Consider the following 27,643-nt stretch of genomic DNA (forward strand, 5'->3'; position numbering starts at 1 on the left):
CAGTACTGTACACAGTATTCCATGTGTGGTGTGACTAGTGACTTGTACAGGGGTAGAATTATTTCCTTGTCGTGGGCATCTATGCCCCTTTTGATGCACCCCATGATTTTATTTGCCTTAGCAGCAGCTGCCTGACACTGGTCGCTACAGGTAAATTTACTGTTAACTAAAACTCCTAAGTCCTTTTCCATGTCAGTCGTCCCCAGTGTTTTCCCATTTAATACATATTCCCAGCCTGGATTTTTCTTCCCCATGTGCATAACCTTACATTTATCTGTGTTGAACCTCATCTGCCACATCCCAGCCCAAGCCTCCAACCTATGCAGATCCATTTGTAATCGTGCGCTGTCCTCTATTGTGTTAACCACGTTACAGAGCTTAGTATCGTCTGCAAAGATTGATACTTTACTATGCAATCCCTCTACAAGGTCATTAATAAATATATTAAAAAGAATAGGACCCAAAACTGACCCCTGTGGTACCCCACTAGCAACAGTCACCCACTCAGAGTATGTACCATTAATAACCACCCTCTGTTTCCTATCACTGAGCCAGTTACTTACCCACATACACACATTCTCCCCCAGCCCAAGCATTCTCATTTTATGTACGAGCCTTTTATGTGGCACCGTATCAAATGCTTTGGAAAAATCAAGATATACGACATCCAGCGATTCACCCCGATCCAGTCTTGAGCTCACCTCCTCATAAAAGCTGTCAGGTTAGTTTGACAGGACCGATCCCTTGTAAACCCATGCTGATATGGAGTCATACACTTATTTTCATTGAGATACTCCAAAATAGCATCTCTTAGGAAACCCTCAAACAGTTTACACACAACAGAAGTTAAACTAACAGGCCTATAATTCCCCGGGTCACTTTTTGTCCCCTTTTTGAATATTGGCACAACATTCAAAAAGGGGACAAAAAGGTCTACTTCTTTCATCTTTAGTCCTGCATATGAAAAATACTCCTCACTTTATATTCCTGATACAAATATTGACCTGAAATGAAATATTTATCATTAAATTCATGTTTTCTCTGACATCTCTTTTCTAACACATGTACGCGTTTACCATAAATCTATTTGTGCCAAAAGTTTCGAAATAACATTGTGGCTTTTTCCGGTCACTTAATCTCAAGAGTTCTCCCTCCAGCTAAGAGCGTTTTGCACACGGTACTGTATTCATACAAATTGCCTGGGTGATGCAAATTCAAATATTCACAGCTTAGTTTAATAATTTGTACGAATTGTGAACATTAAATTCAGACCCCAAATCATTTTTTTTTGCTCTTAATAAGCTAATATTCACTATTTACTTTCACCCTTCATACTCAATACATGTATTATTTTAAATATTACTGATTGCCTTGCTTTGATTATTGGCTTTTAATTTAAACCTTCCTATGCATAAAGTTGCCCCTAGGGGAAAAAAACTGTAAACCCCATATGAAAAAAATTCAAATAACATTGTAAGAGAGCCATATGCTTAACACGGGTGGAGCATGAGCAAGAAGTAGAATGGAGGTAGGTGGGGCTTGACAGTAGTGGGCGGGATTACTGTCTGGCCGCTCCCACTTCAATTTTTTATTTCTCTTAAAACATGGTTATGCTTAGTGACACATCTGGCCCTGTACCAAGTGAAAAAAAGACGTTTTGTTTTAGTGAATTTTGAATTTTCACATCTTTAATGCAAACACCTAAAAGAATTCCACCTAAAGGGGAACATTTTTTTTTCCAGGCATTTATTTTTTCTCAATTTCTCTTACAAATACATTTGTATTTGTGACACCAGCCAAATTTCCTTCACTCTGTGAAAAAACACATACTTTGTCATGTACTACATATACACAGTTCTAAACATGTTAGTTGACCTAGAACCTCCCCTTGCCCTTTGAATGACACACTAAAAAACATGAGCAGATGAATTATTTGTTATCATCTATTTTCTTCCATCCTTCCATTCCGTACCAATATTGTAACCATCGGATCATTCTTAATTCACAAGGCTAGACGGTATTTATATACTCTTAGTAAACATCACATTGGTGTCTGATGAACTCAGATTTTAGCATTTACGTATGTTTAAATGAGTGTGGCAATATTTGCATTGTTAAAGTATAAATAATTAGCTGCTTAATTCTAATTTACATAATCACAGCTGTCGCTGCTGTTTCTTTAATACCGCAATCCTTTCTCACTGGTTTTAGCATTTTTATATGTTAAAGGACATCTGTTGAGAATATGCAAAATTTTTATATGAATATAAAAAAAGCAGAATTTGAAAACTGTTTTTTTGTGAATGAGTATTGAAAATTAGTAGGCTATCCCGTTTTCAGAACTCCTATATACCCTACTACAGCAATGCTTCTATTCCCCAAAGTGCCCGATTGTCCATTAGGCGCACTAGGCACATATAGAGAGAGTTCTTGAGCTCTAATGGGCCCTTATACTCTTATTTATAATCTTCCGTTGCAACCCCACCAGCAGTAGAGCAGCTGGTGATCATACATACAACATTTCTACATCATGACATGTCCAATTATAAGTATAAATCAAGTGGGCACACTTTAGCTGCCCTTCTGAACGTTAGAGGGTTCACAATCACTTGATAAGTGATGTTCAGTATCTGCTTATGCATGACTTTTTCTCATAATTATCCAATTAACTTCCAGTAATCCACATACATGAATCTCTCCAGCTTTCCGACTCCACTTGTCTCGTACACATTGGCGCCTCTAGAAACAGTATATAGGGGGGGCACACAAGATACCACAGTGAAACTGGGGGGGGGCATTAATAATTTCCACCATTAAATCATACCACTGAAAAAACATATATATATATATATATATATTGCCAAAAGTAATGTGCTATGGAATGATACTTTTGTTATTGGACAATACAATACTTGATCATTCAACATGGGAAGCCTGAAGCCACAATTTAGTACGACTAATCCTTGAAATCCTTTAAACAACACAATACCTTAACTTTTGCACTAAATGATTTCAGGGCCTAATATTAGCCCCTGCTGCCCATATATATTAATATTAGCCCGAGTTGCCGATATATATTAATATTAGTCCCTGCTGCCAATATATATATATATATATATATATATATATATATTAGACCCTGCTGCCGATAGGTATAGATCAACACATTAACACACAAACCCAGCTTTGCATGTATAGATCAATTGCAATTCACTTGTGATCTCAGCACTGAAGGTATATATCAAATAAACAGAATCAGACATACAAATCCTGTATTTGCAGGTATACAATAATAATATATGAAACGTAGCATTGCAGGTTTAGATCAAATAAATACATGGAAACAGCATTGCAGGTATTAATCAACTGAACAAGACATACAAACCCTGTATTTGCAGGTATACATAAATAATGTATGGAAACATAGCATAGCAGATATGGATCTACAGAATAACACAGAAACCCAGCTTTGCAGGTAAAGATCAATTGGAATTCACATAGAAACACAGCATTAAAGGTATATTTAAAACCCCCTAAATTACAGGCATAGATCACAGGTTGCACACCCCAAAGCAAGCCCTGGCGTCCACATTGCCCACATAGAACCTGGCCAGCACCCAGATAACACACATACGATTTGCCATCTTTGTCCCATAAACACCCGGGCTGTGCCATCTCGGTCCCCAAGGCTGAAACATCCTGCTAGTGCCATATTTGCCCTTCCACAATTATACATCTATGATATACACACAAACACATTAACTCATGCTCTCCCTCATTCAGACAAATCATCCACACATTAACTCATGCTCTCCCTCATTCAGACAATTCATCCACACATTAACTCATGCTCTCCCTCATTCAGACAATTCATCCATTTAAAGAAACTACGCCCCTTGGAGCTTCAAATAAGTGGCTACATGTATTTCTAGGACAAAAGTTGAGTGCACAAATAATGATGGAATATGTCGCTTTGGCTAGAAAATGTTTTTTCTATCCATAGCGACATGTTCATTTGTGTCTAGCGCACTCCAGGTTTGTACTAGAAACACATACAGCCCCTCATTAGATGCGCCAAGGGGTGTAGTTCTTGCAAATGTGTACTTTTTGTGCCATAATTTAACTTCCTACATGAGCAGTAATGCCACGTCAAGGCTTCAACCCTAATTACTGATCATTCACACGCTTTCATATCTCCATTCACTCGCAGAAGCACACACCATACTTTCCATACATTCATTCACAGAAGCACACACACCATTCTTTCCCCTTACAATCCCAAAGAAATGATGGTAGAGGGAGAAAAAAAAAATCACTTTTACAGCAAAAATAAGTTTTTATAGCTGTATGATCGCTGTGGTAACATTGGTTACCACAGTGATCATTTAGCTAGAATACTTAAACTTTTTTTTTTTTTAAAGTTTAACTACTTTATGTTTAAATCATTTCATTTTTTTTACTTTTTTTTAACATAATTTTTTTAAATTACAAGCTATATACTGAAAGGTGAGATAATTAGCTTTCTAACGGTATATGTTGGGGGTCTGTAGCTGCTTAGATGCCTGAGATACAGGCATCTAAGCAGCATGCCCCCATATCGCTTTAACTGACAATTGTCAGTTATTAATAAAGTTGCGCGGTGACGTCATCGCGTCATTGCGCGTGCCGTCACCGGCCGGATCCGGTGGCCCCGGTGATGCCCTTCAATGTGAGGGGCAGATCGCCCGGGTAGGTGGTGATGGGGGTCCACAGACCTCCATCAAGGTAAGATAGTGGTAGCGACGGCATAGTGCCGTCGTTAGCACCTGACTGGGACTGCTAGCGACAGCACCATGCCGTCGTTAGCAGTCAAGGGGACTGTCCTGGGTGGCTCCAAATTCGGCGGGGGGGGGGCAACAGGGGGGGCAAGGAATATCCTAGGGGGGGCAATTTCCCCCCCTTGCCCCCCTGTAGCAACGCCACTGCTCGTACACTAAACACACATGCCCTGTCCTCCTACAGTTAGCCACCCTGTTCAGTCCGGCCCTTACTCTTATAACTGGGCCTACGCACCGTCTGTCTTATATAAGGAGCAAAACGGGTGCCTCCTGGTAAAAAGGAGCCAACCTGGTAAATCTACAGCAATGAGTATCTGTAATCTACTTTACAGTAGCTAAAGAATGTGCATAATATAAACTAAACATCTTCTAAATGTAGCTTGCTGATACCAGTTTTACATGTTTTAAAGCATATAATTTGCCATCATACAATAGGAAACACTTTTCAATTACGGAATAATAATAAAAGTGCAGGCGAAAACATTTAATTACCTAAATTACATATTTTATATTCTCAGTGGGAAACCTATAGGTCAACTTACTTAGAAGCAAACGCTTCAACTGATTTTTAACCTACCAACTGAAACAGTACCTGACAGAATATATAATCCCAAAAGTACACAGTGACATTTTATTATATATTGTTTCTTCATTCGCCAAGTCTTTATATCAATTTAATCAGCTTTATTTGCATTTGCAGCAAAAATTGGGAATATTCATTGGGACAGTTAGGGGACATGATGCTTGGAGCAGCAACATAATGAGTTACATCAAAGCTTATATAATTGCCAGTAGAATCCCATATGTCCATTATTTTAATCAGGTTAAAATTCTTTTTTTTCAGATTTTTGTTTGTTTATAACTTGTCTCTTTTTTTCAGATATTGTGAATTTTATCAAATAAGATTATTCCTTAACCTCGTCGTGTTCAGAAGTTTTACCCCTCTAAGTGACCATTTGCCATTTTCAGCATATCCTTGTTCAACCGTCATTCCCCTTTTCTATGTTTAGTGTACCCACATAAATTATCTGATGGACTTTCTCCTATCACTTTTTGTATAGTCTGTCATTTATTGTGAATGATATGTAAAAACAAAACATTTTCTTGCAATTTTGATTAGGATTTTCTTCTTCCGCAAATTAGGTCCCACTGATAAGCAAAAAGATCAGATAATAATGTTCAGTAACATCCCCTGAGTACAATAATACCCCACATGCATAGTTTTTTCTTTTACATTTTATAAGAGCATAACACTCTTTCTTTTTAGAATAATGGTTCTCTTGATGTATATTTCTTGTGAGATGTATACGAGGTGTACTACTTCTTCTAGAGAGACACTTCTGGAACCCATTTTATATTTTATATATATCTTAGTCATTTAGTTCAATCATGGACACTACAACTACCAATTAGATACTTAAGTGAAACAATAACTTTTTGTGCATGTTTAGTGTTACAATTAAGAGGCACTTGATTGTTGGTCAACAGTGTTAATCATTACAACCCAGAATGCAGAGCCAGTTGGAAGATTTCTGGTGCTGTTGGCATCTTATGAATCTCGGGCCAACTGACAGCATGTAGTTTCTTGTTAACACAGAAAATACTTGGCGTACTGCCCTAGCCAGCTCCATGAGGAGAAGAAATCCAGGGGAAAAAATGAGTCAAGTTGTCCCAAACAACATTTCATAGATGGTATGCTGAATGGCCACGATCCAGTCCTGTCCTACACATATTCACCAAAAAGGACTACATAGAAAGCACATAAAAGGGTAACATAAAGGATACCCTTGTGCTGTAAGTTCTTCCTAGTTTTGTATCTCTTGACACCCTAGTGGCATTATGTGAAATCTCAACCAACACATGAAAACGCTTGAGACAGTGACCCTACAAATCATAGCAACCTAGTGGGCAAGAGTCCGCTCTGGTTGACATAAAGACTGCCATATGTTAATATAACACTTGTATCTAAGAGACTTCTAGAACAGGAGTATTTATTTTCTCAACGAAGTTCCTCTTGATTATTTTACATTGTATTGTAAAACAAAATGCTTGGTGGCTTCCTTTTACAAACATTACATTTAGTCACCTGTTTTAAACTCATTCCGATTCAAATAGTCTTTTGCAGCTCAGATGAAGCAAGCACAATACCCACATGCATATAGGTGATATGCTCAACTCTTAATGATGGTTAATAATTAAATGGTGCATTCTGATAAGCACATTACATTGTCAAAGTACATCCCGTTTGTGTAACTAACTCCTTCCATCAGGCCCGGACTGGGACAAAAAATAGGCCCGGGCATTTAAGCCTGAGCAGCCCATATTTATTTATTTATTTATTGTTAAAGCCCACCCTTCATGTACCATCTTTGCATTTAATCATTCACACAAATCATTAACACATTCATTAATGCAGTCTCACAAATCATTCAAGCAATTCATCCACACATGAATTCATTAATTGTCATACGCATTCACACAATTCATCCACACATTTATTCATTCATTCTCATACGCATTCACACTACCCCCTCTCATCATCTTATCTGCCCCTTCTCACTATGTTCCCCCTTTTCACTATGTAACCCCCTTCCCCACTTCTCAATATGTACCGCCTCTATCTATTCCCTCTCCCCCTTTCTCACTACCTAACCCCCCTCTGCCCCTTCTCACTGCAGCCCCTTCCCTCACCCTATTTACCTTGTTGCCAGAGCAAGCAGCAACTGCGACTGCGCCTGTGGCAGGGCAGGATTGACTTAGGGGCTGATGGAGCTGCAGCTCCAGGCTCCTACCTTAAAATAGGCCCAGTCAGGACCGGATTAAGGCAAAGCCCCTTAAGCCCGCCACAACTGCAACCGGGTCCGCCACTCTAAGGCAGAGCCGGCCTTAGGTGTTCTGGCGCCCTGTGCGGACTACTCCTCTGGTGCCCCCCCATCCCAAAAAAAGAAAGGAATAAAAACTTGTAACAAAACTCCCCTTTCTCACTATCTATCCCCCTGTATCACTATCTACCACCTCTGCCTCTTCTCACTGTTATCATTATATACTGAGGCAGACATTGACGGTGGTACAGCATAATACTTATCACTATATACTGAGGCAGAAATTGACGGTGGTACAGCATAACACCTACCACTATATACTGAGGCAGACAATGACGGTGGTACAGCATAACACCTATCACTATATACTGAGGCACACATTGACAGTGGTACAGTGTAATCCCTATCACTATACATTGAGCCAGACATTGACAATAGTGCAGCATAACCCCAATCACTATATACTACGCCAAACATTGTTGTGGTGTAGGCCTACCACTTCATTGTCTGGCTTAGTAGTAGGGATGCACCGAAACGAATTCTGGACTGAAACCGAAAATGCAGCATTTACCTGTCCGAAACCGAATATGACCTCCCCACACCATAAAAAAAAAACCTTTTATTTAAAGTAAGTAACACACCAAAATAGGACAAAACAATTAAAAAACAATATTATATGTATATATATATGATTGTTAACAGCAATCACATTCCTATCATGCCCAGGCATACCCAGTTTCCAGGATGTACTCGCAGACTTGGCATGATAGGAGTATGATTGCCCTATCTACCCCTTCTCACTCCCTTCTGCCCCATCTACCCCTTCTCACTCCCTTCTCCCCTATCTACCCCCTTTCCCCCTATCTACCCCCTTTCCCCCTATCTACCCCCTTTCCCCCGTCTCACGCCCTTCTCCCTATCTACCCCCTCCTAACTATCTACCCTCTCCCTCTTTGAAGTTCACTTACCTTTCAGGAGTCCTGCGGTGAGGGTGCAAGGCCTCTGCCTCCCAGCTCTGCCACTGTATGGAACAGTATAGAGTGATGGGAGTTATGATGTACTTTTAGAGCATAATTAGATCATGAAAAAGACATTGGAAATGGTACAGCATAACACCCATCACTCTCACACACTTACCAATCCACACATATATACCAATCCACACATATATACCAATCCACACCTATATACCAATCCACACGTATATACCAATCCACACGTATATACCAATCCACACGTATATACCAATGCACACGTATATACCAATCCACACATATATACCAATCCACACATATATACCAATCCACACATATATACCAATCCACACATATATATACACCAATCCACACATATATACCAATCCACACATATATACCAATCCACACATATATACTAATCCACTCTCACTGAATATTTTCCTACCTTTCCTCTTTTCTCCTTACAGCTCCTTTTCCTCCTCTTCTTCAGTTCTTCTGTCTTCTCTGTCTTCTTCCGGGTCAGAGGGCACGGACAGCGGTGGGCGCGGCTTCAGTGTTGTGCGCCGGGATCTAACAACAAACGGGGTTGAACCCGGCTTAAAATCACTCAAGGGAACCGGAGGTCTGTTAAAGACCTCCGATACCGCTCCCTTGCGAGCCTGCTCCTCCAGCGGTGGACATTACTGTCCGTCTCTGGAGGGGTGCCGGGTGCCGCAAGTTGGCACCCCCTGATGAGCGGCACCCGGTGCGGACCGCCCCCTAGAGTGTGACGCCCTGTGCGGTCGCACACCCCAAAGGCCGGTCCTGCTCTAAGGGGCCGGGAAGCCCCCACCAGGGCCGGCCTTAGGGGTTTGCGGCCGCACAGGGTTTAAATTAAAACATCGGGGTTTTTTTTCAACTTTATTTAACATCCTCCATGTTAAATAAAGTTAAAAAAAACTTTATTTAACATGGAGGATGTTAAATAAAGTTAAAAAAACCCCGATGTTTTAATTTAAACCCTGTGCGGCCGCAGACCCGTAAGGCCGGCCTTGGTGGGGACTTCCCGGCCCCTTAGAGTGGCGGACCCGGTCGCAGTTGCGGCGGGCTTAAGGGGCAGGTGCCCCTTATGCCCTGCGTTAATGCGGCCGTAGGTAGGGTAGGGGCCTGGAGCTGCAGCTCCATCAGCCCCTAAGTCAATGCGGCCCTGCCGTGGCCCGGCCCACCGGGCAAACGCCCGGTGTGCCCGATGGCCAGTCCGGGCCTGCCTTCCAAATGGAACTAAATTACCAATTGTAAGAGTATCGCTTAAGTCAAGCCTTGCAAGGACATAGTGTCTAAAATTTGGGAAATAAGTAAACAAGAGGTGCATGCGAGGCACATTATAGTTTCTGTTTAATAGCTTAACCATTTTCCCAGTGTCTGTAATTAACATGAACCTTGAGTAATATAATTGTTATGTTTATTGTCCTCTTGAGTGTTATATTTTTGCCTTATATGCACAATTCCTGCTGTCTTAATCTCTTGTACCTCCATCTGTCTGCATTTTACATGTCATTTGCAGCTCTATGTTCGGTGCTGTTTACTCTCCTGTGCTGTAATGGTTTCTTTTAAGACTCCTTCTGCGTAATCCTCAACACATTTTTCATCAACTTTATTGTATTTTAAATATTTTTTCTATTATGTTGAGGCCAGCCAGAAGGTACAATATACAGAAACTTAAAATACCACAGAAGTGTATGAAAGGGTGTTTTTAAAACCTCTGCTTAATCATTGGAAAACATATGGTTCCCACAACCACCACCAGTTATTACACGCTGTTTGCGACATTGGCTGTTACCACCATTTTTTATACTTTGTCCATCATTTAATATATCTAATTTTCTCATAACATATACAATCTTTGCTCTGCTGCCAACGTTTATATGTCTGTCATTAAATGATTAACATAAACTCTTCTGTCCAACTTTCATTTAATTAATTGCTGCTACCTTTTATTAAACTTTCAGTAAATTCTGTAACATAAATACTTTTATCACTTAATATTTCTTAATGTTCCATAATTTAATAGTTCTAAATACTATCACTTACTAAACTTGTTTGCACGTCCCGCTGTCTAAAAATTACAACCTGTTTCTGTTGACCACTTCACTAATCCAGGAACCCAATTTATTTTGTCTTGTAGGTCCACTACATCCAGTTATTACATTTCAGCAAGCAATAACACCAAGTGTTACACTTTATGTAGATCACTAAAACCACAGGCCGTCCCTGTGAATACACTATATTTTTTTTCTTAAGAGCCGACAGATTTCAAAGTATCTTGAAAAGTTAGGTGACCATGACATATTGAAGTAGATAAATCAGTTGAGATGTGTCCCGAGTCCCACATTTTACAGTTGTGATAAAATGATTTAAACAAAAACATTGCATTCAAATTAAGTCATCTCTCTCTTATTAAGTTACTCATTCTTGTTGATTAGTTTAAACCAGTGATGGTGAATGTTTTTGGGCCTGAGTGCCCAATTGTCTGCATGAAACCAAGTTGCCGACCTAGCGTTGTGTCTACCCCTGATATTGTGCAGGGTTGTTTTCATCTTCCAGAAAACAAAAACATAACACACACAAGCTTATACTTACGTGCACACACATACATACATTTGCACATACATACATGTATATAAATGTATATGTATATGTATAAATGTGGCAACCTGGCCATGTGCCACAACAGAGGCCTTGGCGTGCATGTTATGGCACATGTGCCATAGGTTCGCCATTGCTGGTTTAGGAGAAGGATAAGAACTTTAGGGCAGGACATTAATTACATAATGCTAGGTGTTCCACAATAATTGTTAGGTTAACAATGGGACAGAGGTGCAAAAGCCAAATCACCGCCCATGGGCTGCTGTTTCATCCTTAATCCTTTTAAATGTAGAACTGTTTCATTTTGGTTTTTAAACAATCCCATACTCGGTTTAGACTTTTTTTAAACTATATTTTATGTTTGAAGAGACATAATGTTGGTTGTGGTTTAAGCAGTGTGTTTTAGCTAAGATTTGTAGAAGAACAGTATGCTGCAGTTATGTTATTGAAGATGTTACGATCATCATTATTTGGAAAGAACAGCTGACTCGCCTTGTGGAACAGACTGTGCAAGCGTAGACTGCTCTTTTTGCATCAATTTTGTCGTTGTTGATCTCAAATATCAGACATCCTTAAACAGTGATTTTTTTGATAAATGATGCGAATTTGGCCATCTGTTGTCATTTGATTTTGAAGCAAACTTTTGGCTGTGTAAACTAAAGGTGTTTAGCAGAGGAGAGGAAAGATCCGGTCATCATTCTTGTATAAATAAAATAACATTTTTAGCATTAAAATGATATTGCTAAACATGTATTTATCCCTCCACATAACCAGTAATAGCCATCAGCAATAGCTTGCGGATGACTAAGTGGTCCTTGCACTTTAGGGCGAGCAGCTGCCAAATAACATATATATGGCCAATGGCTGGATACACACAGCCCAAGTTCCATGTTTATAATTGCGCAGTGTGCATTGCTAAGGAGCAGGGATGAAGAAATTTTTTAAGTGAACGTGACCTGTTGATATTTGTGTAACAAAGTAGAACATATAGAAGTAGAAGATAAATTATGTATTTTTTTGTATGAATAAATTTGATTTAGAAATGCTTGGTAAGGGATTTAGAAGATTCATATTTATAATGTTAACATAATTTAATGTAAAAACACATATTCTGCTGTTTCAATAGACATTGCTGTGGTGTATATGGATTTTAAACACTGTGATACACTCATACTTACCAAATGATCTGAAGGAGGGACACTTTGGAGTTATGCATGCAGAATGTGTTCTTCTTGCACCCTTTTCACATATCTAGGCTGTATTCATTAATTTTGAGGTTTGCAGAAGGGTTACATGTTCCAACTCCCCACCGTCTCTATACATTGTTAATGGCCAACCTCTGTGAGCTTCTCCAGAAAGAGCAAAACTCACCGCTAAAGCAGTTAGCATTACTTTAAGTAAAACTACTCTGACTTTCCTCAAACACTTTCCTTAGGAGAGCGCCAAAACCAATTTCGGTACAAAAAAAGATGGCGTTTGAAAGGAAGTGTCACAAAAGATGTCAGAAAGTTGAATGGGTCTACCAATTGCCAGAGTAGCACAGTTAAAAATATTAAGCAAGAAAAAAAAAAGAATTGTGTTCCTTTATTCAATACAGTTTTGTGGTTTCCTTTAAAATATTTGAAATGAAAACTATTGTTATTGTCATTTTTCATTTTCCCCCTATTGTAATAGCTCTACAGAATCGTCTGAAACGCTATTAATAAAATGTAATAATGTAGAATTGTTACATGTTGCTGAAGTTCATGTGGGATCAGATGCAAAGTTGTAAAACTAAATATAAAATACTTCTAGTGGTTTTGGTTATATAATGAGTGGGGTCATAATTCCTTTCACATCTATGGTTTCTTTTTTTTATTTCACACATGGTTTAACATTGAACAGTGCCAATTGCTGCAAATGTACTATAAACTCCATTTAATTTCCCTACTGACATGACTTCCTTAAGTAAAACTGTAATTATTAATTGGAAGCTGAACATTTACGTGGTAAACATTTTTGCTTAATTATAAGTTACATTATTTAAGTTCCATATAATTTTGATTGTTTGGGGTGAAATGTATATTTGTTTCTTGCATAATTGGCTAATGGCTAATGCTAGTATACATGGTTATACATGAAACAGAGAATGGCAATTATGGAGAGCCGTTTCATCCATCAAGTCTGTTCATTATTTACCTGCCATTTTTACTTGTTCCGTTGTCTTATACTTACTTGAGTTTTATGCCCGCTCCATGCATATTTAAATTCCATCAATATATTAACCTTTACCAGTTTCAGCAGGAGAAATATCTTAATCTAGGAATCTAGCCTTTTAATTTTATTCTATAGCCTCTTGTCCAGTATCTGTGCCCCTTTAATCCAGTATATATTTCTCTTTAACCCCCGTATTTATCTAAATGTTTGTCAGATCGTTTCTTTTTCTTATATATATTATATTATTACATATATTATATAACATATATAATATATATTATTATATGTATTATATAAGGTATGCACCAAAACTATGGGAAAACTTAAAATAAATACCTACTACAGTAAATTGGCCCCAAGAGAAAACGTGATAAAAACAGTAGTTTATTTCAAGAATGACCCTTAGTGTATCTATGCAACTACTGTACCTCTGAGGTCATAAGAAACGTAAATGCATTGCAAGCCATAAATTTGTAGAGATCATGACAGAGCTAATTTTGATATGTTAATAATTTGGATAGCTTAAGTCTTGTTATTACTATGAAGTTATAATGATCATAAGGTCATAAATATTCTCAAACAATAAAGATTCTTACATTTTACATTTATGCAGAATTGTAATGGCTGGCGATGCCAAGGTAGTGAAAGTGTAAAGTGGTAAGTTTTTATGTTCTAATAATTGCATTGATATTGAAAGAGTTAAACTGTCACTGGTAATGTTGCATTTTTACCTCTGCTCTTTATGTTTGTTTCAGGTTTCAATAAGGAATAACATTTCTTTCCATCTTTCCATATGTTTTTTTATAAACCAAGTTTTTTTGTGGTCTGGAATGTGTAGGTGTTATGGCACCATGCCTTTTCCCTTTAAAAAAGTTTCACCCATACAATGAATACATTTTTAGCAAGCATTTCAGTTCAAACCCTTTGATGTTATTTAACCAACTTCAGAATTCATCCCTTTTAGTGGGCATCCTCCCATAATGCAACAAGTGATGTAATACATAAAGAAAAAAATGATGACGTTTTATCCCCCCCAGGATCAGAGCCTAAAAAGATGACAAATCATGATCTTTCTTAGTCTATCTTAGTCTGAAGGTGTTGTATTGCATTACTAGACAGGGAAAAGGGTTTGCACTGTAAAATCTATGCTCAGTTTCACCCTACGTTCTTAATTTCCTAATATATTGTAATCCAGGCACAAGGTAGTTAACTTCTGCTTTAAAAGTCCTTGAGTTACGACATAGTAGCGAACAAGGCTATGCCTTACCACACTACACAACCTAATAAGAAGTCCTCGGCTTATATCACTATAATTATTATTATTATACTTTATTAATAAAGCGCCGACAGATTCCGCAGCGCTGTACAAAGATGAAAATGCTACAGACAACGACAAGTACAATACAGCAATTAACATACAGATACCAGAGGAATGAAGGGCCCTGTTCCCGCAGGAACTTACAATCTAGGTGGATAAGGGGTGAGAAACAGGAGGTGAGGACTGTTTGGTAGTGAATGATGTTAATGGAGGGCGAGATAAGGGTTGTAAGTGGGTGAGAGAGAAGTTTTGATGTTTATGTCAGTGATAGGCTTCCCTGAAGAGAAATATTTTTAGGGAGAGTTTGAAGGAGGGTAGAGTTGGTGAGAGTCGGACAGCACGGGGAAGAGAGTTCCAGAGGGTTGGTGCTGGCAAGAGAAGTCCTGTAGGCGGGCGTGGGAGGAGGTGATGAGTGAAGATGCGAGGAGCAGGTCATTGTTGGATCTTAGAGGGCAGGCTGGAGTATATTTGCTGATGAGGGAGGATAGGTAGAGGGGAGCGGCGTTAGTGAGAGCTTTGTAGGATAAAGTTAGTATTTTGAATTTAATTCTGCTATGGATGGGGAGCCAGTGGATGGGCAGCTGACCTTATACCAAGATGACGCCATACAGATCTGATTAATGTTAGATAAATTGATATGATGCATGTTAATCTACAATTTACATCAGAAATACTTTGTTGATAGTTGTTGATGGTAAGTTTAAGGGGACTTAGTATTTCTTTACTTTTAGATGTAAATGGCAGTAATATTTTATATGTACCTAATTATTGTGACGGTTCTTTCTGCTGTAGTGTATGCGATAAAGTCTTTTATGTTTTCTTCTTCATGAACTGCTAAAGGTCTTGACAGTCCCTGGTGGGCTGAGCTGATTACTGACAGTAAACACCATAGAGTTTAATGAACTCTAATCATTAAGGCTGACATCCCCATGATTATTCAAAGGTATTTGCTTTTGTGGGAAGCAGAAGAGCTTTTCCTGCAAGTAGAGGCAGAGCTGAAAAGGTACTATCTGCCACATTACAATAGCAACAACTATCAGGACAGGTAAACATGCATGAAATAGTGCAACCATTTACTTAAGAAATGGAAAAATAGACTCTTTAACCGTACTCTCCTGCATGATCCGTAGAACCGCCAGCATATTATAATCTAATATAGATATGTGCATTTCCAATAAAGGTAACAATTTGTTCCTGCTGTTAACAAGCAATGCATTTTTGGGCAGAAGCTTTGTGCATCTATACATTTTATTAAAATGTTTCAACAGCATCTGCTTACCCTAACTGTATCAAATGAAAGGCTATGTAAAAAAAAAAGATCTTAGCCTTGAAGATTTTAGCATGTCTGAATAGGTTTTCATAACTTTCTTACGATCTTTGGCTTCAACCACTCAAAACAAAACAAAAAAAACTAAAGTATCAAAACAAAAAAAGCCTTTTTATTGCAGTAAAATCTCTCTTTTCAGTAACTATATGGTTTTATAACCCCATGGCAAAGCCTCCAACTATATCCCTTAGTCACAAACAGCATGGACTTGTGATTTTATTCTCAATTTATTGTAAGATAAACATTTCTCTTTTGTGTGCTTTTTACTGAGATTAAAGAATTCCAGGGCTGGACAGGATCGTTGAGAAACACCATGAAATGGACCTCAATGGGAAGCAATTTTTTCCCAATCAGACTGAAAGCAACTAGCATCATTTTTCACAAAAAAAGAAAGAATAATGCGGTTGCTATAATTTAATGTCACACAGCTAGAAGTGGACTATTATCTAGCAAAGTCTACAACACACAGGATAGTTTTAGAAGTCAGCGGTTTGTGCTAATAATTCAGAACATTAAAACCACTTTCAGTTCCTGTTGCTTAAAAACCATATGGATTCTTTGACTAAATGTTGGTATTTTATATTATTTGAACTTCCCATACTGGTTATTTGAAATCATATCCGCTGTAATGCTTTCTTACAATATACACATAGAGTTCAATACTTATTCTTGGCTAATCATTAACACATGTTATTTAAGCATGTTCAACTGTAATCTGGCCAGGTTGCTTTAAACTTCCCTACTTATAGACATCACATGATCAGGTTTATGCTTTGCTATTGGTTCTAACATGAACATCCAAGTTCAGCTATGAAATAACTCATGCAGGGCCGGCCCGACAATGGAGCCGAGTGGGGCAACCGCTCCAGGCGGCACTTTTGAAGGGGCGCACTTTGCCGCCCCAAGCCCTTTTTTTTTTTAAAGCCGAGAAGAGAGAGGGGTGATGAGTGGTTTTATCTTACCAAGTTGTCAGTACCCACTCGGCATCCCTCACTCTCTCCTCTGCGAGCCCTCTAGCTCGGTCTCGGTGCCGGCTTGTAATGTTGAGCGCCGGAAAATGACGTCATTTCCGGCGCTCAGCATTACAAGCCGACACCGAGACCGAGCAGGGAGATTCGCCGCAGGACTGCTGAAAGGTAAGTACGGGGGGGGGGGGAGGAAGGGTAGATAATGGGGGGGCAGCAGGGAGAGGAAGGGTAGATAATGGGGGGGGGCGGCAGGGAGAGGAAGGGTAGATAATGGGGGGGAGGGTGGCATTTTAAACTTCGCCCCAGGCGGCATTTTGTCTTGGGCTGGCCCTGAACTCATGCACCCAATAAAAAGGGAAAAGATTATCTCTCTCTAGGGCAACCCTTCAGTCCCCATTAATAATAGTCATTTGGTATCATATTGCATTTCAGAAACCATAATTCCCCCCTATGACTTTTACCCATGGCACAGCATAAAAGAATGTGATACACGTAGGATGGGTGAGAAGAATATTCTCATTTATCATTTTACTTCCCTGTGCCTTAGCGTGCTCTTTCACATTAATGCCAGATAATTTGTGATTTGGTCATTAAAAGCTAAATGCTTGGAAATTAACAATGACTTTTTAGACAAAATACGTGAAATGGTTGGCAACATTCAGCCTATGACATTGGTGCAACGTAACATACACATTGGCACATATTTTACACACAAGCACATACACACTATGCTACAAAGATACTAAAAAACATGTATCCACTTATTTACACACTCACGCTAACACACAGAGGCACATACTAACACCCATATACACACTCATGCTAACACATACACACACATGCTTACACACAATTACATATACACTCATGTCAATACACAAGCGCAGTGGTCATTACCTGTGGTCATGTTGAATATCTCAGCAACCTTAGAGGTGTCTAGCATCACACACTACAGAGTTCCAAGCTGCCTCTGGAAGAAACATCAGCACAAGCACTGCACGTCGGACTGCACGTGGACTCTGGAGAAGTGGAACTGTATTGAGTGATGAATCATACTTCACTATCTGGATTTAGCAGATACCAGGAGAATGCTTCCTGTCTCCTGTTTGGTGGAGGAGAGATAATGGTCTGAGGCTGTTTTTCAGGGTTTGGGCTAGATCATTTCCAATAAAGGGTAATGTTAATGCTACAGTATACAAGGACATTTTAGACAATTGTTTGCTTCCAATGTTGTGGCATCAAAGCATGTTCCAGCATGACTGTGCTCCTGTGTACAAAGCAAGGTCCATAAAGATGTTGTTTGATGAGTTTGGTGTTTAGGAACTCGAGTGGCCAGCACAGAGCCCTGACCTCAACCCTCAACACCTTTGGGATGAATTATAACAGAGATTGTGAGCCGGGCCTTCTCGTCCAACATCAGTGCCTGACCTCACAAATGCTCTACTGGATGAATAGGAAAAACTTCCCAATGAAGCACTCCAAAATCTTGTGGAAAGCCTTCCCAGAAGTATGGAGGCTGTTATAGGTGGGGGAGCTCCATATTAAAGCCCATGGTTTTGGTACGGGATGTCCAACAAGCTTGTATAGGTGTGATAGTCAAGTGTACACATACTTTTGGTGATAAAAATAATCATTCATATACCAATTATACAAATCTTTAGTAGAAGGAATTAAATGCAGTGTAATCAGAACTAAACTTGTCTCATCGGACATAAATTTTTTACTTATATAGTATCACATTTAATATCAGTGATGTTATCATAAAATTGGATTTTGGGGATTTTTATAGTGTTGCTGACTACTTTTATTGGCATTTAATGCAAAAAAATATATTTTTGAAAAATAATTTAGTGGTAGACATTAGAGGAGCATCATCAGACACATCCAATGATAAACTGGAACAAGGCACAGTAGTCTGTCTCCTGAAAATAAGGGCATCTGGTAACCTTAAGATATATAAACCTGCTTATTTTAATTTGTTTTGTTTGTGTTTTGTTTTCCCCTTTGTGTGTTTTCATTCCAACTCAAAGAATTGTAGAAAATAATCCAGTGATAGGATATTTCAGGTCAGCCACCTTCATCTGATATTATTTTTTTGCCCTTTAAACTTCATCAGAAGAGTTGAGGTCATAGCTTAGCTTCATGCCTGAGGGACCTAAGGAGATTTATAGGAATATAGTACTCTGTTGAAAACAAAAGATCATCAATAATTTCTTACTTACTGGATGTCTACACAATTTAATATATCTTGAAAAAGAGCTAACATGTCTCATCTAAAGCTAGCTGCATTTTAAATAAAAGCTTCAAGTGGTTTTTTTTTGTTCGAAATAAAGGTGAAACACCAACAGTGGTTTATTTGTTATAAATACAAAGTATTTTTCTTCCTTATTCAATTTGATTCTTGATTCTAATAAAAGCTATACGATCCTCGGTGTATATATATGTAGCTGTATTTATTACTGTTTGGAGTAACTTGTGTACTTAATTTTTCATATTTGCTCAGTTCAAGACATCCTGAAATGTGTTCTAAATTCCCCATTACAAATTACAATTTTGTTTTATTTAAAAGGCCATACTACAGAGTTGGTGGGTTTGGTTTACATTGCCATAAATTATATTTCTTTCTGTGATTTTATATATATATATACATATATATATATATATATATATATATACACACTTTGTATATTTTATAGGGATTACATGATTTATATTCAAAAGGATAAAATAGTCTCCAAACGCTGACTCTTTTTACATACACTTTGCAGAAAACGTCATTTCAAATTTACATTCTCTGCCTCACAAATAAAAATTTGATTTGACTTTTTCAAATTAATATTTAAATGACTTGTATTCCCACGCTTTAATTGAAATACAAATGAAAGAGGTGGATGGTTATTTAAAATTCTGCATATTTGTTCTTGGTAATGACTACATATGTATGATTCTCGATTGGAACATAAAACATCACAGTACTTTCAAGGAAGTCTCCTGCTGCTTCCATCACAGGCTTTAATCATATTGAAGATGTTGGTTCAGTTGTACAGAACATTTAGTTCTCATGTTAAAAACAGAACTTAGTTGTTTTTTATTTATTGGCCATATGTTTGGGATGTGCCCAGTTGGTTCAACAACATAACTACATATAAAGGTGATTATGTTTAAAAGTAGACCTAGCAGTGATGTTCTTTTTTAAGGGTATGATGTCATGCCCACGTATGATTATCAGAAGCTTCAGCACTCTCAAGGTAGCGGATAAACATAGATACACGTCTAGAAAAGATCTCTTTCCTGTTAGAGCATCAAAAACAAATTGCAAAACCCTTTACCACATAGGGCCGTTGCTTTACCTTGGAACCCAGTTGCTCCTCTACTGTTGTTTTTGCGTTCTAGCTTTGTGGAAGATAGAAAATGTCAGATGTTTCATTCATGTTTTTAAAAGTATATTTTCTTGTGCTTCTATTTTAATGAGATCCACTCTTGCCATTTTAATGTGAGCAGAACATGATTTGTGTCTTTTTGCAAGAACCACTACAGCACTCACTGGGAAAATGTGCATATCCTACTGATTGCACGCTGTCTTCTTGACAAATAATGACAATTCTATCAAGTAATTGCCAGTAATGTACATTTCCGGTAAAATGCATTTTGAATTTGAAAAAAAAAACCACACATGTATCCTTTGCATATTACTGCAAAACTAGAACATATATTTATATTTAGCATTATCTTGCATTTGAGAAGAATTAAACAGTTGTTAGGTAGACATGTGTATGCTTTAACCACAAATACTATAAATCAAATGGTCTGTCCATGACAATTTATTTGATAGGCACAATAAGGACATATTGCAGAATAGAATTATAATAATCATTCTTAAAGCACAATGACATAGTCTGTCTTATGAACTAGCTTTAGGACAGTTATTTCCACAAACATGACACATTGATTCCAGGATCGCAAGTGTTGTTGGGATTCAGCTTAATTGTATATTGGCATAAGGAAAAGTTACCAAAATGTCTAGATATCCCCCCGTCATTCAAATGGTTAAAACCTGGGGGTTGACATTGGTTGCCTATAAACTATCAAAAACAATATTTGTCTAACCTAGTAAGATCCTTTTCCAAAGTTTTGGTATAACTAGTTGGTCAAAGTATTTCCCATTGCTGTATAATATATTTAAAATATTGCTGATACTTTATTATATATTATTTTCAATAGTAACAACAGCCTTGTGAAGTAGCCCAGACAGCCGCTGGTCACCACCTGCTCTCTCAGAAAGTAGAATGGTTCTAAACTCTGGTAAACAAAATCAATTCACTTTATTAGCCCTTGGGTCTCTTTATTTTAAAGACTAAACAAAAAACATTTTATATCTCCCAAAGGGCTTCCACTAATGAAAAATTGTAAAACAAGGAATCGGGTAAAATGAAAACCAAATACCGTTAAGTGCAAGCAGCATCCGTTATCCCTTTAAACATTAAAATACATCTGCTAGAATTTCAATAAAACTTACATACCTTTTCAAACTACAATAAAATAGTATACATTTATAAAAGCTTTACAAGTACTTGACTTACTAACTAGTTTACAAATACACATGGCCAAATATAGTTAAGAATATAATTCTGTAAGTATAATTTATTACTGGTCCAACATAAAACTTGTAATTGCAGAATATTAATGTTAAATTATTTTTGTTTAATATGTTAAACAAAACAATAAAACAAAATAAAATAAAAATAATAAAATGTTAACTAAATGTGTTTAATAATGGGAAAATATTTTTTGTTTCATAGCTCTCTCTTTTGTTTAAGATTTTTTTTCTTCACTGGAAATAATTTTCACTTTTATTGTACACTGTGTCTGCGACCCTGAGCATTCAAAAAAGTTGTTGGATAATAAGAGCAGTTTGGTGTCTCGAGGATGTTATACATTTCCTTCTATTAGTGATGACAGCCTGTTGGAAGTTATGAAATGTTATGGTCATAGTAGTGTGGAAAGAAATGTTGCCTTAATACATCACATTGACAGATTCCAGTCTCAACAATGTCATTTTTTTACTTATTCTAGACACTTACTTTTTTAATACCTTGCCAACATGAAAGCAAAACCTACCCTACCCTTTGCATATCTTACTGTTTAGACTCCCCTTAGAGTAGATGGCCTTCAGGTTAAGTACAAGCACTTGAAATTCTTCCGAGGCCAACTTTTTCTTCTTTTTTTTTTTTTTTTGTTCCTTTAATTCTAGCAGACTGAGAAGGGACTGTGGGGATATGGACATTAAAACACTATTTGCCATTGATTAGCCAATGTTCTACATTCAGCTAATAGTCTGTGTGTATTTAATAATCTTTGATTGATTTTTCAGTGTATTGATGTTAACAACACATTTAAAAGATAGGGAGTCATAAATTGCAATCAGGTTTGTTTATTGAAAGACATTAATCACAATCTAAACATAAGATTTGAACAAATGTACTCTGTATTTGCCATTGTCAAGCTAATATATATGTAATTGCTATTCACAAAGCATCATTGGAGCATAGGTCAGCAACACATGGAATGCTTCAGGTTATGTATACCTGCCCCAGAGGCAAGGATTCACATATTGTTTTGGCATAAAAACATAGTTGTAGCATGAAGCAAAAATCTTTGTCAGCACATAGTGCCAAAAAACCCTTCATCGTCAAAATGGCTGAATTTGATGTTTATAATATCATCACTAAATTTAGTGGGATAATGTGAGCGGGGGAGGGAAACTTCTGTGTTAAAGCTGTATACATGCAGTACAGAGAAACCTGCTTCTGATAGCTAACCTAGTCCGCTAAACACTGATGGCAACTTTACTGCTAAAAGTTTGAGGGACTCTTTGACAATGACTTCGACTTAGATTTGAACTTCTTCAGTAATGTATAATAAAGGTGGCAGTTAGTAAAAAGGAAAAATGCCATATAATTTTACTTGCTGAAATGATCCGACAAATGTAGCTGTAGTGAATGAAGTCATTTGTGGATGAATGAAAACATGTCAATGCTTTAACCATCAATTTTAATCCTTGCAGACTTTTGAGTGGATCTTTCACATTTGTGAAATTGTTAATTTGAATTTAGAAATCTACTTTTGTTTATCTTTCCTTTTATAAACTGTGCAGCTTAGGGGACAGATTGTAATACATTTGCAAATACATAGCTGTTAAAAATGTTCATGTTTTAAGCTCACTGCCCTTATCAGGGATGAATAGTCATATCAATATGGACAGTGACAGCTACTCCTTTTTTATATAGGTAACTGGGTATTGGGAGAATCACTGTATTGTTTTAAGGAGAGAGTGGTAGATAAGTGGAATAGCCTCTTAGCAGAAGTAGTAGTGGTATACAGTAAGAGTTTTGAGTCTTCACAGTGTGAAAAACAGTCATTCTAGTTGGGCCAACTATTTCTTATCTGCCATCCTTTTTTTTTGTTATTTTAAGTTATCCCAATAAAAGTCTCATCTAACACCCAACCATTATTTGTAGACCATAGTCAGGGCCGGACTGGCCCATCGGGATACCGGGAAGTTTCCTGGTGGGCCGGCAGGTCCGTGGGCCGGGCGCCCAATGAAATTAAAGGGGCTGGTGTGGACGCACCGCGCCGCCCAGTGGCTGTTCCTCAGCATGTCAATTCAATTAAGACCTGTTTAGTAGATACCTCATAATCTCAGATGTCAAAGGAATCTATTCATAAAGTTAATCATCATGCACATTGTTTGATACTAAAATGCAACATCTGTACTGCAATTATTTTCTAGTGTTCTAGAGACAAAGTACATTGTGATTAAAAGGTGGCCATGAGAAAAACCTTCTGTCACTCACACCATTAGTTCGTTTGGGTTTCACCAACCTAACAGTTACCGGGGCAGCTGAGAGTGTCAATCCCAATCTGATCTGTGAAACTCATTTTCGATAATGGACTCGTATTATATTATGGACTCCAAGTTCTTGAATATTAAGACACGCATGAACACAGCTGGGTAAGAGAGCCTGAGGATTTGCTTTGGGCCATCTCAAATTTAAAGGTAGAAGCAACAGAGCCTGAAGCCAGGTCTCACATTTCCAGTTCACTTGTCAAAACTTCCAGTTCTGTTTAGTACATAAAATGGAACACACGGAACACTTTTTTTTCATTGGTAGCCAATCTTTTGTTTTCTTCTGAATGTTAGAGAGGAAACATGTAAACGCTAAACATTCAACTATGAAAGTACAAACAAAAAAGGCAAAATTGTCAGTACTCTAGTCTTAAAAGGTTTGAAAAAACCTTGAGGGTATAAAGATCCATTCTTGATGTGAGAGGGGACCACAAAGATCTTTGGACCAATACAGCAACATCCAGTTTTGGTACTTTATCTCCATTTTTTTAATAAATTTTGGTAAAATGTATGTGCCCTGTTACGTTGCTATGTATAAACAAATAGATATTATTTTGAGTTGAAAAGCAAAATGTGCTTTGATTGCCATGTTAGATTTAAGGGGGGTAATTGAAGGATAATGTTTTTGGGTACTTGGTACTTGAAGGGCTTTGTGATCACAATATTTATCCCTAGTTTTACTTGATTATTTATAATGGAAAAAACAACACATGCGTTGATGGATTTGTTAATTTTAGAAGTAATATTCAAGATAGTAATCAATATACACTTAGTACTGCATAGTAGGTAATGTAACACTATAAAATGGTCCTTGCATGATCAGATAGAAAGATTAGTCAATAAATATTCTGTACAAAAGGAAGTGTTTTTTGTTTGCGGCATACTGACCTCATCAGTACTCATGCCTGTAACATCCGCAAAGCGTACAACAAAGGCTGCAATCATAAAATTTGCTACATGAAAATCAATTTTTTGTTATAAGGTAAATAATGACCTTCAATCATAATCTTGCTTTCCAGGTGGAAAAATTTACTTGATAATACTGTGGAGTAATTGTATACCAAAGCTTTTCAAAAGAAAATGCATATATATATATATATATATATATATATATATATATATATATATATCGTGTAAAAATAAATTTAACAACTCTCCATTTAAGACCAGTATGGTTTTAGGACCTGCAGTATTTTTTCCTAAAGTGTTACATGGTGGGCGACACTGTATTAAACATTTGTTTATAGTTCTATTGGGTGTTTGCTGCTCAGACTGGAATGTGGGCTTGATGAAATACCATTACAGTTTAATCATACATTACTGATTCATACTAGCTGCATGAATTTTGCTAATGCCCTGCAACATTAGATGTTACATGCAGCGTTAACAACATGTGCCTATGTTCACAAACTTGTATTCATGCTTATTCTAAAAAAAAGTTTCCCTTACACAGATACACTTGACTTAACATACAAAATTCCTTCACAGAAACACCGTTATAACACCTTCTCTCTTCCTTATATCCTGGTGCTCAACGTCAGTAGGTGGCACACTGAAGTGAAGAGGTCTGTTGCTTCCTTCATTTTGGGCTGGTTAAAAGGAGATCCATGATCTCACCAACTGACTCTGCTCCTCCAGTGGCTGGCAGGTCTGGTTTTATTGAATCCCCTATTTGCAAATTACCTATATATTAATCTGACATAGATAAACATTCTTATGATTTTACTAATCATTAAAATTGTACTATAAAACGGCCAGTATTTTACTATAAGGTGGACTGTTTGTGTGTGTGTGTTTGTGTGTGTGTATATGTATATATATGTGTATATATATAGTGATCCAATAATCCTGCACTTTGCCCATAAAAATAATGTATAGCAATCCAGCAAATGACTATACTCATTGTAAAATACATTAGCATGGAGACAAAAAAAAGTGCTGAAATCTACATCAACATAAAGCCCTAAGTGTGGCATTTGGTATAGCCCTTTGGTCTGTGAAGTTTTTTTCTGTGTTTTGTTTTATGATGATTTAAACTATGTATCAATATGTTCAGTTTACAATAGTTTCGTTTGACTTGGGTGGGGTGATGAAACAGGTGTGCTATGTGGTACTATAAATCTGATGTGAAACAACGTGGTCATCTTTGCAAGGGGTCTGGTTAGGACCTGAACCGTCAAATGGAATATATAATCTATAAATAAAAAGCTTTGGGATTTTTTTAACAAAACAAGACCCATGAGTGCCCCCATTTCTTGAATCGCTCTATCTATACTTATAGTTGCTTATTACGCCGCATATGTTTGGATATGGTCATTTAACCCTTTCCACCAATTAACTATTTTGCAGACCTTCTGTCTAACGCTGCCTCTTCGTTGCCTCGTTGCGGATGGTCCTACCTCTAAAGTAGGCTGGCTGAAAAAATGGCCTGCTTTAGAATCTCTGGATTGGACTAGTTAGTTCTGTAATTATATAAAACAAGCAAACTTCCTAGCAAGCGTTCTGTTTTTATTTGCTTTCCTTCAAACATTTTTATGTTTGTAAGAAACAAAATACAAACATAAATGTGTGCTAAATTTCAGGTTCAACAATCAACTTTCCAACACTATAGATTTTACAATGAGAGCCCTAGTTAATAAAAAACCAATATTTAATTTCCTTTCTTTAGCAAGGAATGAAGGCAAAACGGAAATTGATTTTCCATGTGAAGCTATATTAGACGTGTTTCTGAAAGATTTTACATTGTTTAAGTTTTCTTATTTCTGTAAAATAATAATAAACTTTACAAATGAAAAAATACATTTTAAAATGGAAAGATTTCACTCAAAAAGCATAATTTTTTTAAATAAAAATCATAAAATATACACATATATATATATATATATATATACGTTAAAAATGAAATCATAAAACAGATAACTCCAAATGTTCCCCGTTGTCTTGTAAAAAGTACTAAAATGGACAATTAAAATGACAAAAAGAACTAATAAAGCAAAGCTCAGATGAGTTGTGCCCTCACACACGAATGTGAAAATTGATATAAATAATAAAATATAGTTATACTGCCTACCTCTGACTTTTAATTAAAAGTAATAACCAAGGTATGTTGCTTCCCTGGTTGCACATTTTACTGTAGTTCCTTTGGGGGTAGATTATATGACTTTATAGGTATATAAATTAGTTTTTGCAGTGGAATAGCAGAAGCAGCCTATGAAATAGGACATTCGTCTTACATCTAATACATTAAAGAATGTGAAAGGATAAGTTTGATAATGCTATTATGGTTTTAAAACATCTTCCCTCTATCCTTCCTTCTTTTCTTACATATCTTAAACCAAGCCTAATTCCACGAGGAATGAGTGTTCCTCATTTCCCTCTTGATATCAACATCATAAAGTTTTCTTCCTCTATATATTATTTTGCCCTGCAAAGTTATGTTATTATCCTTTCCATCTCCATGTATGTTGTTATTCTCATCTGTGTATGGCTGTGTGTGTTGTGTGCAGCTGAGTTGGGTGTGTTTGTGGTACACTACTCACACAGGGTATATATACACACAGTAAACATCCACACACTACATCGTACATCCCAACAGTCCCAGTTTCTGGGTTCTGTCCTAGGTAGCTGCCCCACTTTTGAGAGCAGTGGGGATCAAGGGCCAGTTGGGGAGATCCACTGATCTCCCC

General features: G+C 37.3%; 1 protein-coding gene across 1 annotated transcript in view; it reads left to right on the forward strand.

Moving 5' to 3' along the window:
* Nucleotides 1-27,643, forward strand: part of LOC149303223 (ADP-ribose glycohydrolase MACROD2-like) — an 806,633-nt gene that overhangs the window by 730,040 nt on the left and 48,950 nt on the right. The gene's annotated exons all lie outside the window — the stretch shown is intronic.

The sequence above is a fragment of the Sceloporus occidentalis genome, unplaced genomic scaffold (assembly GCF_023333645.1).
Source record: "Sceloporus occidentalis isolate IW3139 unplaced genomic scaffold, rSceOcc1.0.p SCAF_15, whole genome shotgun sequence".
Taxonomy (NCBI): Eukaryota; Metazoa; Chordata; class Lepidosauria; order Squamata; family Phrynosomatidae; genus Sceloporus; species Sceloporus occidentalis.